This window comes from Mirounga angustirostris, unplaced genomic scaffold, assembly GCF_029215605.1.
Source record: "Mirounga angustirostris isolate CCGP_5_RB_7025 unplaced genomic scaffold, mMirAng1.0.hap1 SCAF_3, whole genome shotgun sequence".
NCBI lineage: Eukaryota > Metazoa > Chordata > Mammalia > Carnivora > Phocidae > Mirounga > Mirounga angustirostris.
The window spans coordinates 175,659,091-175,674,869 of record NW_026991711.1 but is presented as its reverse complement, the minus strand read 5'-3'; the positions used below and the strand labels follow the sequence as shown (position 1 = coordinate 175,674,869).

The window sequence follows — 15,779 nt, the reverse complement described above, 5'->3', positions numbered from 1 at the left end:
AGCTGTGGTACCTAGCTGTTTGGTCAGACACCAGTTTAGATGTGGATGGGTGTGATTAACATTTAAACCAGTAGACTTTGAATAAAGCGGATGACCCTCCATAACATGGGTGGGCCTCATCCAATCAGTTGAAAGTCTTAAGAGCAAAGATGAGGTTTCCCAAAGAGGAAGTAGTTCTTCCTCAAGACTGCAGAGTAGAAGCTCTGCCTGAGTTTCCCCACCTGCTGACCTGTCCTGAGGAATTCAGACTCAAGATGGCATTATCAGCTTTCACCTGAACCTCCAGCCTGCCAGCACCCACTTCAGATTCTGTATTTGTCGACCACCATGATTATGTGAGAAATTCCTTAAAATCTCTTTCTTCCTTCTTCCCTCCCTCACTTCCTCTCTCTCCCTCTTTCTCTCCCTCTCCTCTATCTTCTATTGGTTCTGTTTCTTTGGAGGACCTTGACCAATACAAATGGCAATCAGTCCTCCTACTCACTCCCCAGGGAGGGGACATCCCAGTCCAACATACTCTGCATTCCTTTTAACAAAAAATTTTAGTGCACTTTTTAGTGGTCAGATCCAAACTGCAATGTGTAGCAGTTGATCTGTAATGGTAAACTGTGAGATTTCTGTCATTCCCTATGACCAATCTCAACTCCTGGCATCCTTGGACTCAGTTCACAGATCACCTATTCCATGAAGCCTACCCTGAGGAACTGTTCCCCTCCCAACTTGTGCTAGGTTCCCTTCTTTTATATTCCCATGGCCCCCTCTGCATATATACTCCTTCACCATGTTTAGCACGCTGCACTGGAATTTTTAAATATATTTTTTCTCTCACTAATCTGAGCTCTGTAAACCTGGGGTTAGAGTTTATTTATCTTTGTATCCCTGGTGGATAGCATAGCATCTTCACAGTGTAGGTGTACATATATTTTGCTCTATAAATGAATAAAAGGACAGTTTTATTCCCTGTCATCTCTAGAAGGTTCTCTCTATACCCCTAGGATGCACAGAAAGAGTACAGACATTGATTCAGACACTTCTGTCATCCATTCCAATTCCCTCACCTTCTAGTCTTAGGCAAGTCTTTCAGTGTCTTTGGCATCTTTCCTAATCTGTGAAACAGAAATGAAAACTATACCTCCTTTATTGTATTATCATGGGGACTAAATGAGATAAGGGGTGTCTTTTCTCTCCCATATCACCAAGCATTTGTTCCAACACACTTATCAAAGTTCTCTGAAGTTGTATTTTCAGAATACATAGTGGTCTCTGTCTATCCCCTCAGTTCCCTTATCCCCTTTCCCTTGCTGAGAAGAGGGTATGAGCACACTGGGCCCTGACTCAGCTCTGGTTCAGGATAATCTCTCACTCTAACTAAAGATACCTCCCTGGGGTCTCTTGCTCAGTCTAACCAACTCAGGGCAGGCAGTGTCTAATTTTGGAGGCAGAGGAATTATTTTATATCTGCTCTCTGAAATCCCCCTCAATTAGTGATTCCTATCTAGCAGTGATTTTGGCTAGCAGGGGATATTGGCAATGTCTAGAGATACTTTGATTGCCCCAACTGGGGTGGGTGGAATGATATTGGCATCTAGTAGGTAGAGGCCAGAGATGCTGGTCAACATCCTACAATGCAAAGGACATCCCTAGACAACAAAGAATTATCTGGTCCTAAATGCCAATTGTGCTGGAGTTGAGAAACCAATGGACATTTCCCTGTTCAATACATAAAGGAAGACACAAGTCACAACCATATGTCAGAAGGTTGTCCTGCATTTTAATGCTAATAAATTTCCCCATCATTCTTCCCACTGCATTTCCAGACTAGACTACTATTTATTTATTCTCACTCTACACTAACATTATCTTCTTAAAGTGTATATTAATATAAATATGAGTTTCAGGTGGAAGCTGGACCACAGCAGAAATTTATTAACATCAGGTGGTCATATAGGATAGGAAATGAAGTGAGATGCATCAGCACACTCACCACACCTTCTAGCTTTATTGGTGGATGGAGACATTCAGCAACATAGAATCTCTCCACTCAGGCTACCCTGATGTCCTTCCCTGCTCTTCGACGTACAAACTGTGTGATATTGCACAAGTTACCTAACCTCTCTGTGCTTTGGTTTCTTCACTTCACAATGGGAAGACCACCTGCCTCATAGAGTTGTAAAGATAAGTGATATGAAACAAGGAAGCAGCTGTCCTTACCTTGGCTCTGCAACTTTCAGGTTATGTGATTCTGGACAAGTAATTTACCCTTTTCAGGCCTGAAGCACCTCACCTATAAGAAGCAAATACTAATAGTACCTATTTCATAAGGATGTTGTAAGCACAGAATGGGGTAACATATGGAAAATGCTTTTGTACATAGTGAGCCCTCCATAAACTGTAATAGTTTCACTTCCTTGAACAGCTGGTGCATGAAATCAGCTGGATAAAGTATGATAATCACACACTGGGTGAAAGGTATGGATTGATCAAGGGGGCCCAGTGATCATCCATGAATGTCACCGTCTGGACTTGCTCTCATTCCATCTGGGTCTAACACAGTGAAGAAGAAGCATCTGTAGAAAATGGTATGTAGTCAAGTGAGAGTAACTTCAGTCCCAGACTTTCTTGAAGTACTTAAAGTACTTCCTTAAAGCTGAGGAGAAGCACAGGCTATAGAGAAAAGAATCTCTTCTTGGGTTCCCATCACCAGCAACACATCTACACTTCCTTATTCCCATGATATTCTGCAAGTCCAGCTTGGGAGACTGGTTTAGTAATACAGTCAACATGATGGTAATTTGGGGCAAACTTTCTTTTTCAATTGGCAATAATCACTTCTAAGCTAAACCTGATCCTGTCACTGAGTGGGGCCAAGTGATGTTGGCCTTGGACTTCTGGGTGAGATCTGAATTGCAGCATAGGGCAGTAATGTGGATTGTGCCTAATTGGTTGGGGGAAAGAGCAGGGGGCCATCAATGTGTCTTTGGGGTTAGGCTTGCCCAAGGGCAATTATGGGCAAATTAGAGACCAATTCTGTAGATAAATGACATCAGGAGAATATTCTACTTGCCTGGTAACTTTTGGCAACAAGACCTACTCTGTATCAGGGAAGAAGATGGATGGTATGAGCTCCAGAATTTTATTTTTATTAAGGGATTATTATTAGTGCTAATAATTCACAGAGAGTCATGCCTTACATTATGTTTGGGATATGTGAAATCTGTGGGGTGGTGAAAATTAGTCAGAAAGCATCTAAGGCACTAGAAAGAAAAGGAGATATTATAAGTAGGTCCCATTTCAGAGCCAAATTACACCCTCCATATCCCACGCAAAAGCCCAGTTTACTTTATTGGACCTTGCAAACAAAAGAGACAAAAAAGATGACCAGGCAGATTTGAAAAAGATACAGATAAGACATGAAAATTAAGAATAATGTTGCCGAAATTAAATGTTCAGTGTGTGGGAAAATAACATATTAGGTACAAACAAAGAGATTATTATTGAACTGGAAGAATGTGTGAATAAAGTACCCAGATTGCGACCCACGGAGACAAGGAAAGCAGGGGACAGTGAAGAGAGAAGGAGGCAGAATGAGGATGTGGTGGGAGAGTGGAGGAGAAAAACAGAAGTATAAAACAAGTGGAGGAAAAAGTAGTAAAAAGGAGATGGTAGAAACAAATGCAATTATTCCAGTAATCTCAATAATCTGACTGGACTAGACCCAACATTTAAAAGGCAGAGACTCTGGTTATTGGGATGAAAGAAGTATCCAATGATATACTCTTTACAGGAAACATAAGAAGATGGAATGCCTGAAAGTGAAAGTATAAAAAAAATGAAAGAATGAGAAAAGACATGGTGGAAAAATACCAAAAGAAAACTCTGGTAACCATTGAAAGCAAAAGGTATTGTAACTGTTCGAGAAATAATCATTTAAATTTTTTAAATTGTTGAATTTGTCAATCTATATTTTTGTGTGTCTTTTTGTAGCAACTTTACTGAGATGTCTTTAACATATAAAAAGTGTATATACTGAAGGTATGCAACTATATATAGAGAGAAAAAATTACCACAATCAAGCTAAATAACTTGCCCATCACATCTACATAGTTGCTACTGTGTGTATGTGTGTGTGTGTGTGTGTGTGTGTTGAGAAGATTTAAGATCTATCCTCTTAGCAAACTTCAAGTATACAACTCAGTGTTGCTAACTGTTGTCACTATGCTATACATTTGATCTCCAGAAGATACTGTTAAAAAAAGAAGACTAGTCCCAGACTTGGTGAAAATGATTTGCCACCCATATAATAACCTCTTTAGAATGAATGGGTATTTTCAGCTTGGCAGACACAGTCCACTGGAACAATAGGAAAAATCTTATTTTAATATCTTTCTCCATAATATCCATAAACATATCTGCATGTTTTAAAATTTATATAAATGACACCATATTTATTATTCTGCAAATAAAAGAGACATTACTAGTAACAGAGTTAAAGGATTAATTCCATAAGAATTGTTTAATACCAATTATAAACTTGTAAATAATTAACTATGCTTGAAATAAAAGAAATTAGATGTAGAGGAAGAAAAATACAAATCTACTGTCTTCATGTGAGATTTCAACACACACTTCTCAATTATTGATAGGTCAAGAAGTAAAATAATATTAATAGTGATAATGATTGGGGCGCCTGGGTGGCTCGGTTGTTAAGCATCTGCCTTCAGCTCAGGTCATGATCCCAGCGTCCTGGGATCGAGTCCCGCATCGGGCTCCCTGCTCCGCGGGAAGCCTGCTTCTCCCTCTCCCACTCCCCCTGCTTGTGTTCTCTCTCTCGCTGTGTCTCTCTCTGTCAAATAAATAAATAAAATCTTAAAAAAAAAACAGTGATAATGATTAGCATATTAATAAGTGAATATTGAAATCACAAGCTTGACTTAATAACATATAGAGAAGTCATATCCAAAAAAGCAATCCCATACATCCATTTGAAGCCCATGTGGAACGTTTATAAAGCCCAACTATATTCTAGGCTCTGTAAGTCTTCACAGATGTCCAACATATAGATATTTACAGGGCATGTTCTCTGACAAAGTGAAATTAAAATAGAAATCATTAACAAAAAGATGCATTAAAATACATCCATTTTTGTTTTATTTAAAAAAGTCTAAATATCTAATGGGTTAAAAAGTAATGATAACATTTTTAAAAATCCTTACAACTAAATGAAAATGAAAATATTATATACATAACTTTTAAAGATCCAGTGAAAATAGTACTAAGAAGAAAAGTTGGAGCCTTGTCTAATTATATTTGACAATAAGATGAAAAATCACTCTTTAGTAACTGTAGTAACTGAAAAGTAATGAACTAACAATCCAAATTAAGACATTAAAAAAGAAAACAAAATAAATCCCAGCAAGTAGAAGAAAGGAAATAATAAAGATAAGAAGAGAAAGTAATAAGATGGAAAGCTAATGAAATGAACAAATGAAATAGACCACCAAAGCAAAACTTATTTTTCGTTAACATTTTCAGAGAAATATCTGCCAAGATTGATTGAGAAAGAGATGGCACAAATAAAAATATGGGACATGAAAAAGGAACATAACTATAGACGTAACAGAGGTATAAAAACAACAAGAAAACAGCATAAAAATTTTGGGTCGCAATACATTTGGAAACCTAGATGGAATAACAAATTCCTCCTCCAAAAAAAAAAAGACATCAAAATTGACTCAATAAAAAATAGAAAGCCTGGGGCGTTCTATAAAAATTAATGAAATTCAATCTGTAGTTAACAGTAACCCTGTGAAGGAAACAATAAGCCCAAATTATTTTACAGGCTAGTGTTTTGCAAGACGTAACTTAAAATCATTAACAATGAGTATAGTGTGTGTCCTAAACAATCATATTCAATGCTGGTCATGAACAGTCAGCACAGGTATGCTGCTACACACTTAACTGAAGGTCAGCACAGAACTTTCAAGAAAATGATCGTTCCAATGTTACAATAGAACTCTTTTGAGATTAGAGAGAAGGAAACTTCCTTAAGTCATTCTATGAGGTCAATGTAATTTTGATTCAAAATCATGCAAAGACAGAAAGAAAAAAAAAAAACACAGGTCAATCTCACTCAAAAACATAGATGTAAAATCGTTAAATAAAACATTAGCAAAATAAAATGAATAGTGTATAAAACTATGATACACCATAATAAAATTCAGTACATTCCACAAAGCAATAGCAGTTTCACACTAGAAATCTATGAATGTAATTTACCACATGAACTGAACATAGAAAAATATATATATAATCATCTCAATAGATGCCAAAAAAGCATTTGATGAAATCCAACACATATTTTATAGATTTAAATATACATTGATACAAGTACATTTTATAAATACTTATTGTGTGTATATATATATATATATATAATTATAGGTAATATGAATATCCTTATATAATTTTATAAGTATATTCTTAAAATTATATATAATGCATATATGATCTATACTTATATAAATGTATAATTAAATATAAATAGTATATATGTATATAAGAATATAAATGTAAATATTTATATACATATACACTTATATATGAATAAAGGTATAGATGCATATCATTATATCAGTATTACATCAGTATATGAGTATACACATAGATGTATGGTAGGATTAAGTTCAATTGTATGCTTTTATTTTGGGAGTGACTTGGCTATTCCAAGCTCTTTTTTCTTCTATCTAAATTTTAGAATAAAGTTGCTAAGTTTCTAAAGAATCATTTAGGACTATTTTAATGGGAATTACACTGAATGTATAAATCATTAAAGATGGAAATAATTATATTTTTATGATACTTAGCCTCTCCTTTTGTGTAGATATTTTCAGTTAAAAAACTGAAAATATAAAGGAAAATAATTTTATTTTCCCTATCCTTGAGATAGGAAGAGATTTCTTAAATAGAACACAGTAAGGCTAACCGCAAAGAAATGATTGAGAAATCTATAATAAAAATTAAAATTTCTCTTTATTAGAAGATATTAAAAAGAAAGTGAAAAACAAGCTATATATTATGAGAAGATGTTTTATTGACCCAAGAATTAACAATGCTCCTGCATATATGAGGAACTTCTGCAGATCAGCAAGAAAAAATATAAACAATGGAAAAACAGGAAAATCATTTAAACTGGCATTTCATAGATGAAAATGTAAATGGCAAATACAAATATAAAATATTGGTCTTATTAATATGCAAGAGAACAAACTAAGATCAAAACGAAAACCCTTTAAAGCTCTTCAATTGGCAATATCAAGAAGTCTTACAATGCCAAGTGTTGGTGAGGAAGTAGGTTAAAGAGAACTCATAAGTTGAGTTTATATTAATACAACTATTGTGTAAAACAATTTGTCATTCCTTGTAAAATTGAATCTCTGCATCCCTTCAGACCCAGTGATTTTACATTTAGGTGTATACTCCAGAAAAATCCTTGCATATGTGTACTAGGAGACATGTAAGAATGTTTATGGCAGCATCATTGAGAGTAAAAACAGGAAAGAACTTAAGTGTACACTGATAAGAAATGAATATTTATTTGTGGCATTTTGCACAATAGAAGAGTTTGAGTGGAAATGATTGATTTACAGCTACATGAAGAAGCAGTGATCAATTTCAAAAACAGATGTTGTGTGGAAAAAGCCAGATGTGGGAAATTCTGTGGTATGTCTTGCCATTTTTATACAGTTTTGAATTTAACAAAAGGACTATATTGGGGGGGGGCAGTTAAATACAAAAAAGGCAAAGACATGATCATTACTGAATTTAAGAGAATGATTAAAATAGGTGGTATGGAATAGGAAGTACACAGGGAGATAGAATGGAGTGCGTAGTGGTCTAGGTTTGAAATTGGAATACAGGTGCATGAGTTCCTATTATTATTGGGGCTCAACACGTACAAATATTCTTTTGAATGCATCAGACAGACATATGTAGATAGATCTATATATACATAGTATAAGCTATGTTCCTGACAGTTGGAATTGTGAGAAGTCCTAACTCCTACTAAATGGGAGCACTGATCTTCTTTGGTTAAATTAAACAAATTAGGTTTTTTAAATTTTTTATTGTTATGTTAATCACCATACATTACATCATTAGTTTTTGATGTAGTGTTCCATGATTCATTGTTTGTGCATAACACCCAGTGCTCCATGCAGAATGTACCCTCTTTAATACCCATCACCAGGCTAACCCATCCTCCCACCCTGCTCCCCTCTAGAACCCTCAGTTTGTTTTTCAGAGTCCATCATCTCTCATGGTTCATCTCCCCCTCCGATTTTCCCCCCCTTCATTCTTCCCCTCCTGCTATCTTCTTCTTCTTCTTCTTCTTTTTTTTCTTAACATATATTGCATTATTTGTTTCAGAGGTACAGATCTGTGATTCAACAGTCTTGTACAATTCACAGCGCTTACCATAGCATATACACTCCCCAGTGTCTATCATCCAGCCACCGCATCCCTCCCACCCCACCCCCCACTCCAGCAACCCTCAGTTTGTTTCCTGAGATTAAGAATTCCTCATATCAGTGAGGTCATATGATACATGTCTTTCTCTGATTGACTTATTTCGCTCAGCATAACACCCTCCAGTTCATTCTGTGTCGTTGCAAATGACAAGATCTCATTCCTTTTGATGGCTGCATAATATTCCATTGTATATATACACCACATCTTCTTTATCCACTCATCTGTCGAAGGACATCTTGGCTCTTTCCACAGTTTGGCTATTGTGGACATTGCTGCTCTAAACATCGGGGTGCACGTACCCTTTCAGATCCCTACATTTGTATCTTTGGGGTAAATACCCAGTAGTGCAATTGCTAGATCATATGGTAGCTCTATTTTCAACTTTTTGAGGAACCTCCACACTGTTTTCCAGAGTGGTTGCACCAGCTTGCATTCCCACCAACACTGTAGGAGGGTTCCCCTTTCTCTGCATCCCTGCCAACATCTGTCGTTTCCTGACTTGTTAATTTTAGCCATTCTGACTGGTGTGAGGTGGTATCTCACTGAGGTTTTGATTTGGATTTCCCTGATGCCGAGCGATGTTGGGCACTTTTTCATGTATCTGTTGGCCATTTGGATGTCTTCTTTGGAAAAATGTCTGTTCATGTCTTCTGCCCATTTCTTGATTGGATTCTTTATTCTTTGGGTGTTGAGTTTGATAAGTTCTTTATAGATTTTGGATACTAGCCCTTTATCTGATATGTCGTTTGCAAATATCTTCTCCCATTCTGTCAGTTGTCTTTTGGTTTTGTTGACTGATTCCTTTGCTGTGCAAAAGATTTTTATCTTGATGAAGTCCCAATAGTTCATTTTTGCCCTTGCTTCCCTTGCCTTTGATGATGTGTCTGAAAGAAGTTGCTGTGGCTGAGGTTGAAGAGGTTGCTGCGTGTGTTCTCCTTTAGGATTTTGACGGACTCCTGTCTCACATTTAGGTCTTTCAACCATTTGGAGTCTATTTTTGTGTGTGGTGTAAAGAAATGGTTCAGTTTCATTCTTCTGCATGTGGCTGTCCAATTTTCCCAACACCATTTGTTGAAGAGACTGTCTTTTTTCCATTGGACATTCTTTCCTGCTTTGTCGAAGATTAGTTGACCATAGAGTTGAGGGTTCATTTATGGGCTCTCTAATCTGTTCCATTGATCTATGTGTCTGTTTTGGTGCCAGTACCATACTGTCTTGATGATGACAGCTTTGTAATAGAGCTTGAAGTCTGGAATTGTGATGCCGCCAGCTTTGCTTTTCTTTTTCAACATTCCTCTGGCTATTCGGGGTCTTTTCTGGTTCCATACAAATTTTAGGATTATTTGTTCCATTTCTTTGAAAAAAGTGGATGGTATTTTGATGGGGATTGCATTGAATGTGTAGATTGCTCTAGGTAGCATTGAGATCTTCACAATATTTGTTCTTCCAATCCATGAGCATGGAACGTTTTTCCATTTCTTTGTGTCTTCCTCAATTTCTTTCATGAGTATTTTATAGTTTTCTGAGTACAGATTCTTTACCTCTTTGGTTAGATTTTTTCCTAGGTATCTTATGGTTTTGGGTGCAATTGTAAATGGGATCGACTCCTTAATTTCTCTTTCTTCTGTCTTGTTGTTGGTGTATAGGAATGCCACTGATTTCTGTGCATTGATTTTATATCCTGCCACTTTACTGACTTCCTGTATGAGTTCTAGCAGTTTTGGGTTTTCCACCTAAAGTATCATATCATCTGCAAAGAGTGAGAGTTTGACTTCTTCTTTGCCAGTTTGGATGCCTTATATTTCTTTTTGTTCTCTGATTGCTGTGGCTAGGACTTCTAATACTATGTTGAAAGCAGTGGTGATGGTAGACATCCCTGCCATGTTCCTGACCTTAGGGGGGAAGCTCTCAGTTTTTCCCCATTGAGAATGATATTCGCTGTAGGTTTTTCATAGATGGCTTTTATGATATTGAGGTATGTACCCTCTATGTCTATACTCTGAAGAGTTTTGATCAAGAAAGGATGCTGTACTTTGTCAAATGCTTTTTCTGCATCTATTGAGAGGATCATATGATTCTTGTTCTTTCTTTTGTTAATGTATCACGTTGATTGATTTGCGGATATTGAACCAACCTTGCAGCCCAGGGATAAATCCCACTTGGTCGTGGTGAATAATCCTTTTAATGTACTGTTGGATCGTATTGGCTAGTATTTTGGTGAGAATTTTTGCATCCATGTTCATCAAGGACATTGGTCTGTAATTCCCCTTTTTGATGGGGTCTTTGTCTGGTTTGGGGATCAAGGTAATGGTGGCCTCATAAAACGAGTTTGGAAGTTTTCCTTCCATTTCTATTTTTTGGAACAGTTTCAGAAGAATAGGTATTAATACTTCTTTAAATGTTTGGTAGAATTCCCCTGGGAAGCCATCTGGCCCTGGGTTTTTGTTTGTTGGGAGATTTTTGATGACTGCTTCAATTTCCTTAGTGGTTATAGGCCTGTTCAGGTTTTCTATTTCTTCCTGGTTTTGGTAGTTGATACATCTCTAGGAATGCATCCATTTCTTCCAGGTTATCTAATTTGCTGGCATAGAGTTGCTCATAATATGTTCTTATAATTGTTTGTATTTCTTTGGTGTTGGTTGTGATCTGTCCTCTTTCATTCACGATTTCTTTGATTTGGGTCATTTCTCTTTTCTTTTTGATAAGTCTGGCCAGGGGTTTATCAATCTTTTTAATTCTTTCAAAGAACCAGCTCCTAGTTTCGTTGATCTGTTCTACTGTTCTTTTAGTTTCTATTTCATTGATATCTGCTCTGATCTTTATTATTTCTCTTCTCCTGCTGGGTTTAGGCTTTATTTGCTGTTCTTTCTCCAGCTCCTTTAGGTGTAGGGTTAAGTTGTGTATTTGAGACCTTTCTTGTATCTTGAGAGAGGCTTGTATTGCTATATACTTGCCTCTTAGGACTGCTTTTGCTGCATCCCAAAGATTTTGAACAGTTGTGTTTTCATTTTCATTGGTTTCCATGAATTTTTTTAATTCTTCTTTAATTTCCTGGTTGACCCATTCATTCTTTAGTAGGATGCTCTTTAGCTTCCATGTATTTGAAAGGGTCTATCCAACAAGAAGATCTAACAATTGTAAATATCTATGCCCCTAACATGGGAGCAGCCAGTTATATAAGCCAATTAAGTGTCCTTCCTCATCTCTTATTACAGCCTTTGGTTTAAAATCTAATTTGTCTGATATAAGGATTGCCACCCCAGCTTTCTTTTGGTGTCCATTAGCATGGTAAATGGTTTTCCACCACCTCACTTTCAATCTGGGGGTGTCTTTGGGTCTAAAATGAGTGTCTTGCAGACAGTATATCGATGGGTCTTGTTTTTTAATCCAATCTGATAGCCTGTGTCTTTTGATTGGGGCATTTAGCCCATTTGCATTCAGGGTAACTATTGAAAGATAGGAATTTAGTGCCATTGTATTGCCTGTAAGGTGACTGTTACCATATATTGTCTGTGTTCCTTTCTGGTCTATGTTGCTTTTAGGCTCTCCCTTTGCTTAGAGGACCCCTTTCAATATTTCTTGTAGGGCTGGTTTTGTGTTTGCAAATTCCTTTAGTGTTTGTTTGTCCTGGAAGCTTTTTATCTCTCCTTCAATTTTCAATGACAGCCTAGCTGGATATAGTATTCTTGGCTGAATATTTTTCTCATTTAGTGCTCTGAATATATCCTGCCAGTCCTTTCTGGCCTGCTAGGTCTCTGTGGATAGGTCTGTTGCCAATCTAATGTTTCTACCATTGTAGTTTACATATCTCTTCTCCCGAGCTGCTTTCAGGATTTTCCCTTTGTCTCTGAGATTCGTAAGTTTTACTATTAGATGTCGGGGTGTTGACCTATTTTTATTGATTTTGAGAGGGGTTCTCTGTGCTTCCTGGATTTTGATGCCTGTTTCCTCCCCCAAATTAGGGAAGTTCTCTTCTATAATTTGCTCCAATATACCTTCTGCCCCTCTCTCTTTTTCTTTTTCTTCTGGGACCCCAATTATTCTAATATTGTTTCATCTTATGGTTTCGCTTATCTCTCGAATTCTGCCCTCGTGATCCAGTAGTTGTTTATCTCTTTTTCTCAGCTTCTTTATTTTCCATCATTTGGTCTTCTATATCACTGATTCTCTCTTCTGCCTCATTTATCCTAGCAGTTAGCATCCCCATTTTTGATTGCACCTCATTAATAGCCTTTTTGATTTTGACTTGGTTAGATTTTAGTTCTTTTATTTCTCCAGAAAGGGTTTTTCTAATAACTTCCATGCTTTTTTCAAGCCCAGCTAGTGTCTTTAAAATCATCATTCTGAACTCTAGATCCGACATCGTACTTACGTCCGTATTGAATAGTTCCTTGGCAGTCGGTACTACCTCTTGTTCTTTTTGTTGAGGTGATTTTTTTCTGTCTTGTCATTTTGTCCAGAGGAGAATAGATGAATGATAGAACAAAATGCTAACAGAGTAACAATGTGCCCAGAAAATATACTCTAAACAAATCAGAAAAGACCTGATGCCATGGGAAAAGAAAGGGAAAGAAAGAAAAAAGAAAAAGAAAAAAAAAAAAAGAAAAAGAAAAAGTTAAAAACAAACAAAAACAGGACAAAACAAAAAAACAGAATATGATCAAATATGATCAGGCTGGTGCATAGGTCAGTTCCACACACTACATTTTGGGTGTATTTTGGTCTGTTAGAAGAAAGTGCCTCCCAAAATTTTAAAGAAAGAAAAACTTATATATGCACAAAAATAAGGGTTGATATGATGAAGGGATGGAATATGACTGTAAAGATGAAAATTATAAAAAATTTTATAAAAGGAATTTGAAAGTTGTTTGAAAAAAGAAAGAAGAGGATTAAAAAAAGAAAAAAAAAGGGAGAGAATGTGATCAGGCAGGAGACTAGAACAAAGGCATACACTAGAGATTTAGGGTATATTTTGATCTGTTAGAAGAAACTATGTCAAAATTTTAAAGAGAGAACAACTTATATATATATGCCAAAAATAAGGGTAACTACTATGAAGGGATAGAATATGACTCTAAAAATGAAAAATAAAAATGTTTTTTAAAAAAGGGACTGATAAGATGTTGGTTGAAAAAGGGAAAAAGAAAAAAAAAAAAAAAGACAGTTAAAAAAATTAACTTTGAAAGACTAAAGAATCATGGTAAAAAAGCCATGGATTCTATGTGCAGTATTCCCCAAGCGCTGGAGTTCTACCTTTCTCATTGATCGGTAAACTTGGTCTTGGCTGGCTGTTCTTGCTGATCTTCTGAGGGAGGGGCCTGTTGCCATGGTTCCCAAATGTCTTTGCCAGCGGCAGAATTGCTGCGCCCTTGCCCAGTCCGGGCTAAGTAATCTGCTCGGGTTTGCTCTCCAGAGCTTTTGTTCCCTGAAGGCTTTCCCTACAGCTTTGGAGGCTGAGAGTGAAAATGGCGGCCTCCCAATGTCTGTCCCAGAGGAGCCAAGAACTCTGGGCCCTGCTTCTCAGTGAGCCCCCAGAGAAAAGCAGTCAGTCACTCCCATCTCCCTGGTCTCCGGCCGCACCCCACGCTCACCCAGCCTGTGACCAAGCATTTCTATCTCTCTTTTTTTTTTTTTAAGATTTTATTTATTTTTTTGAGACAGAGAGAATGAGAAACAGAGCATGAGAGGGAGGAGGGTCAGAGGGAGAAGCAGACTCCCCGCCGAGCAGGGAGCCCGATGCGAGACTCGATCCTGGGACTCCAGGATCATGACCTGAGCCGAAGGCAGTCGCTTAACCAACTGAGCCACCTAGGCACCCCAGCATTTCTATCTCTTGCACCTGACTCTGTGTGGAGTCTCCAAACCCAGCAGATCCCTGTGGTGCACTCCTGCGCCACTCCTCCCGGGGGATGAAGGTGAGTCTCCCCAGATCTGCCGCTTGTTGGGTCCCTGCTGGAGGAGCAGTGGCCCGACTGTGCCGCAGATCACAGTTTATGGCAACCCTGAGCTGAGAGCCCGCGCCTCGGCTCCGTCTCTGCAGCCGGCTTCCCCGCTTTGATACCTGGGAGCTCTGCCACATTCAGGCACTCCTGGTCTTTCTGTGACCCCAAGGGTCCTGAGACCACACTGTCCCACGAGGGTTCCACCCTCCCACTTAGCCACTGGACCGACGTCCCTCAGCAGAGCAGACTTCTAAAAGTTGCAGTTTTGTGCTCTGATGCTCTATCACTTGCCAGAAGTGGCTGACGGAGGCCCCCTCCCCCGCCCTCTTTCCGCCCGAATATCACCTGGGATTCACTTCTCCGCACGTCCTACCTTCCAGAAAGTGGTCGCTTTTCTGTTCAGAGAGTTGTTGCTACTCTTTTCTTCAATCTCCTGTTGAGTTTGTAGGTGTTCAGAATGGTTTGATCCCTATCCAGCTGAATTCCTGAGACCAGACGAAATCCAGGTCTCCTACAGCTCCACCATCTTGCTCCGACCAACCAATTAGGTTTTAATATAATACAGACAGAAGAATTTTCCAAATATTTAGAATGAGAGCAGATTCCAGTAATTTGAAACAAATTATTGAAATAAGAGCTCCTAGAAGTTTCAAAGTGGATGGTAGGTGGAGGATGCATCCTAAGGTGGACCCCCAGTGACCTATGGATAATCCCTTTGAGGGTGGTCAGGGCTTCTAACCAAGAGTATAGCAAAGGTGATGGGATATCAGTCCCATGAACAGGTTACATTATAAGGTAAATGTGCTGGAATGTCACTCCTTCCATTATGTTTTGTTATATAAGACTTCATCTTAGAAAATGATAGAGAGAGGGGCACCTGGGCAGCACAGTCGGTTGAGCCCCTGACTCTTGGTTTCAGCTGAAGTCATGATCTCCCCATTTTGGGATCGAGCCCTGTGTTGGGCTCTACACTCAGTGTGGAGTCTGCTTGAGATTCTCTCTCTCCCTCTCCTTCTGCCCCTCCCCACTCACTCTCTCTAAAATGAATGAATAAAATTAAAAAAAAAAAAAGAAAGAAAATGACAGAGAGAACTTCTCCTTCTGTCCTTGAAGAAGCAAACAACTGCACTATAAACTGCCTACTGAGAATGTCACATCCCAGAAAACTGTGCACAGTCTCTAGGATCCCAAGGCTGAGAGGTAGTAAGGAGCTGGGGCTCTCACCCATACAAAGGAAATGAAGCCTTCTAACAGTCTGCTTGAGCTTGAAGTGGATTCTTCTCTAGCCTAGTCTTTGGATGAGAAATTGAT

General features: G+C 38.1%; 1 long non-coding RNA gene across 3 annotated transcripts in view; it reads left to right on the top strand.

Moving 5' to 3' along the window:
- Positions 1-15,779, top strand: part of LOC123838872 (uncharacterized) — a 202,939-nt gene that overhangs the window by 90,007 nt on the left and 97,153 nt on the right. For all 3 annotated transcript variants that reach the window (XR_010409848.1, XR_010409849.1, XR_010409850.1), the window contains exon 3: positions 3,785-3,899. This is a non-coding gene — a long non-coding RNA (uncharacterized LOC123838872). The remainder of the gene's footprint in view (positions 1-3,784; positions 3,900-15,779) is intronic.